The sequence below is a fragment of the Nycticebus coucang genome, chromosome X (assembly GCF_027406575.1).
Source record: "Nycticebus coucang isolate mNycCou1 chromosome X, mNycCou1.pri, whole genome shotgun sequence".
Classification (NCBI taxonomy): Eukaryota; Metazoa; Chordata; class Mammalia; order Primates; family Lorisidae; genus Nycticebus; species Nycticebus coucang.
The window spans coordinates 87,659,508-87,664,296 of NC_069804.1; positions in this window are offsets into that span (position 1 = coordinate 87,659,508).

The window sequence follows — 4,789 nt, forward strand, 5'->3', positions numbered from 1 at the left end:
GTGGAGTTTAACACTTCCCTATCAATCTCTGTGTGTGAGTGTGTGTGTGTGTGTGTGTGAGAGAGAGAGAGAGAGAGAGAGAGAGACTGAGACTTCAGACAGGAGGCTGCCCCCACACAAGGCTCAGGTTTTGGATTTCTAAAGGCTCCTCAGACTCTTAAAGTTAATAATAATAGAAACAACAGGAGCTGATATGCTCACTCAGAGAAAATGCTGGTATCTTTCTTCCCTCCCTCAGCTTACAAAATAGGCAAATAGATTTCAATAAAAGCTGAGTGGGGCCCTGCCAGCTGCTGGTCGTCGGGGGCAGCGGGACTGCAGCGGAGGGCCTCTGGGAACCCAGGCTTTAGGGAACCCGTTCTGTGCTTTTAAGTTGGTTAATGGAAGCGCCTCCTCAACCATGTAGGATTCCCAAGCGGAGGTTGAACGTTTATTCGGTATCCTGACCTCCTGGGTTTTTATGGAATTATTTATCTCTAGTCTTGTTAAAAGGCCCAGTGGTTCTCAGCACCCCTGCCCAGCTCATCGCTCCCATGGTGGTGGCCAAGGGGACTCTGTCCATCACCACGACAGAAATCTACTTCGAGGTAGATGAGGATGATCCTGCCTTCAAAAAGATCGACAAGAAATCCACAGGCATGAGAACTTAAAGAGCAAGAGGAAGTGAAAGGAAAATTAGGGCAAGCAAACAGATAAAAGAAATCACTCATGAGGAAGAATCAGCAGAAAACTCCAGGCAACATGAAGAACCAGTCCAGAACAAACTCACCAAGGGACCATGAGGTAGCTACTGCAGATGATTCCATCTATAAAGAAATGTTAGGAATGACAGAAAGGGAATTTAGAATACACATGTTGAAAACAATGAAAGAAATGATGGAAACAATGAAGGAAACTGCTAATAAAGTGGAAAATAACCAAAAGGAAATCCAAAAACAGAATCAAATAAGGGATGAACGATATGAAGAATATAAAAAGGATATAGCAGAGCTGAAAAAACTGGAACAGTCAATTAGGGAACTTAAAGATGCAATGGAAAGTATCAGCAACAGGTTAGACCATGCAGAAGAAAGAATTTCAGAGGTAGAAGACAAAGTTCTTGAGATAACTCACACAGTAAAAGAGGCAGAAAAGAAGAGAGAGAAAGCAGAAAGTTCACTGTCAGAATTATGGGACTTTATGAAGTGTTCCAACATACGAGTTGTAGGAATTCCAGAAAGGGAAGAAGAATGCCCCAGAGGAATGGAAGTCATACTAGAGAATATTATAAAAGAAAATTTCCCAAATATCACCAAAGATTCTGACACACTGCTTTCAGAGGGATATCGGACCCCAGGTCCCCTCAACTCTAACCGAGCTTCACCAAGACACATTGTGATGAACCTGTCCAAAGTCAAGACAAAAGAAAAGATTCTGCACGCTGCCAGGAGTAAGCACCAGTTGACCTATAGGGGCAAATCCATCAGAGTGACTGCAGACTTCTCTAATGAAACTTTCCAAGCAAGAAGACAATGGTCATCTACCTTTAATCTACTTAAACAGAATAATTTCCAACACAGAATTCTGTACCCTGCTAAGCTAAGCTTTAAAATTGATGGAGAAATCAAATCATTTATGGATATACAAACATTGAGGAAATTCGCCACAACAAGACCAGCTCTACAGGAAATACTTCAACCTGTTCTGCACACTGACCACCACAATGGATCAGCAGCAAAGTAAGAACTCAGAAATTAAGGGACAGAAACTAACCTCCACACTGATGCAAAAGATAAAACTAAGCAATGGACTCTCACAAAATAAGACGAATAGAATACTATCACACTTATCAGTTATCTCAATAAATGTTAATGGCTTGAATTCCCCACTGAAGAGACATAGATTGGTTGACTGGATTAAAAAACACAAGCCATCCATTTGCTGTCTGCAAGAAACACACCTGGCTTCTAAAGACAAATTAAAGCTCCGAGTCAAGGGTTGGAAGACAATTTTTCAGGCAAATGGAATTCAGAAGAAAAGAGGAGTTGCAATCTTATTTTCAGATTCATGTGGATTTAAAGCAACTAAAGTCAAAAAAGACAAAGATGGTCACTTTATATTGGTCAAGGGAAAAATACAACAAGAAGACGTTTCAATTCTAAATATTTATGCATCCAATTTAAATGCTCCCAGATTCTTGAAACAGACCTTATTCAGTCTGAGCAATATGATATCTGATAATACCATAATAACAGGGGACTTTAACACTCCTCTCACAGAGCTGGACAGATCCTCTAAACCGAAATTAAACAAAGATATAAGAGATTTAAATAAGACCCTAGAACAACTGTGCTTGTTAGACGCATATAGAACACTCCATCCCAAAGATGAAGAATATACATTCTTCTCATCACCCCATGGAACAGTCTCCAAAATTGATCATATCCTGGGACACAAAACAAATATCAACAGAATCAAAAGAATTGAAATTTTACCTTGTATCTTCTCAGACCATAAGGCACTAAAGGTGGAACTCAACTCTAACAAAAATGCTCAACACCACCCAAAGGCATGAAAATTAAACAATCTTCTGTTGAAAACAGATGGGTGCAGGAAGAAATAAAACAGGAAATCATTAACTTCCTTGAGCATAACAACAATGAAGACACAAGCTACCAAAACCTGTGGGATACTGCAAAAGCAGTCTTGAGAGGAAAATTCATCGCTTTAGATGCCTACATTCGAAAAAGAGAAAGAGAGCGCATCAACAATCTCACAAGAGATCTTATGGAATTGGAAAAAGAAGAACAATCTAAGCCTAAACTCAGTAGAAGAAAAGAAATATCCAAAATCAAATCAGAGAGCAATGAAATTGAAAACAAAAGAATCATTCAGAAAATTAATGAAACAAGGAGTTGGTTTTTTGAAAAAATAAATAAAATAGATAAACCATTGGCCAGACTAACAAGGAATAGAAAAGTAAAATCTCTAGTAACCTCAATCAGAAATGATAAAGGGGAAATAACAACTGATCCCACAGAGATACAAGAGATCATCTCTGAATACTACCAGAAACTCTATGCCGAGAAATTTGACAATGTGAAGGATATGGATCAATATTTGGAATCACACCCTCTCCCTAGACTCAGCCAGGAAGAAATAGAGCTCCTGAACAGACCAATTTCAAGCACTGAGATCAAAGAAATAATAAAAAATCTTCCAACCAAAAAATGCCCTGGTCCAGATGGCTTCACTCCAGAATTCTATCAAACCTTCAAGGAAGAGCTTATTCCGGTACTGCAGAAATTATTCCAAAAAATTGAGGAAGAAGGAATCTTCCCCAACACATTCTATGAAGCAAACATTACCCTGATACCAAAACCAGGAAAAGACCCAAACAAAAAGGAGAATTTCAGACCAATCTCACTCATGAATATAGATGCAAAAATTCTCAACAAAATCCTAGCCAATAGATTACAGCTTATCATCAAAAAAGTCATTCATCATGATCAAGTAGGCTTCATCCCAGGGATGCAAGGCTGGTTTAACATACACAAGTCTGTAAACGTTATCCACCATATTAACAGAGGCAAAAATAAAGATCACATGATCCTCTCAATAGATGCAGAAAAAGCATTTGATAAAATCCAGCATCCTTTTCTAATTAGAACACTGAAGAGTATAGGCATAGGTGGCACATTTCTAAAACTGATTGAAGCTATCTATGACAAACCCACAGCCAATATTTTACTGAATGGAGTAAAACTGAAAGTTTTCCTCTTAGAACTGGAACCAGACTAGGTTGTCCTCTGTCACCTTTACTATTCAACTTAGTGCTGGAAGTTCTAGCCAATACAATTAGGCAAGACAAGGAAATAAAGGGAATCCAAATGGGAGCAGAGGAGGTCAAACTCTCCCTCTTTGCTGATGACATGATCTTATACTTAGAGAATCCCAAAGACTCAACCACAAGACTCATAGAAGTCATCAAAAAATACAGTAATGTTTCAGGATATAAAATCCATGTCCACAAGTCAGTAGCCTTTGTATACACCAATAACAGTCAAGATGAGAAGCTAATTAAGGACACAACTCCCTTCACCATAGTTTCAAAGAAAATGAAATACCTAGGAATAAACCTAACGAAGGAGGTGAAGGAACTCTATAAAGAAAACTATGAAATCCTCAGAAAGGAAATAGCAGAGGATATTAACAAATGGAAGAACGTACCATGCTCATGGATGGGAAGAATCAACATTGTTAAAATGTCTATACTTCCCAAAGCAATCTACCTATTCAATGCCATTCCTATCAAAATACCAACATCGTACTTTCAAGATTTGGAAAAAATGATTCTGCGTTTTGTATGGAACCTGAAAAAACCCTGTATAGCTAAGGCAGTTCTTTGTAACAAAAATAAAACTGGGGGCATCGGCATACCAGATTTTAGTCTGTACTACAAAGCCATAGTGCTCAAGACAGCATGGTACTGACACAAAAACAGAGACATAGACACTTGGAATCGAATTGAAAACCAAGAAATGAAACGAACATCTTATAACCACTTAATCTTCCATAAACCAAACAAGAACATACCTTGTGGGAAGTCTCCCTATTCAATAAATGGTGTTGGGAGAACTGGATGTCTACATGTAAAAGACTGAAACTCGACCCACACCTTTCCCCACTCACAAAAATTGATTCAAGAAGGATAAAGGACATAAATTTAAGGCATGAAACAATAAAAATCCTCCAAGAAAGCATAGGAAAAACACTGGAAGATATTGGCCTGGGGAAAGACTTCATGAAG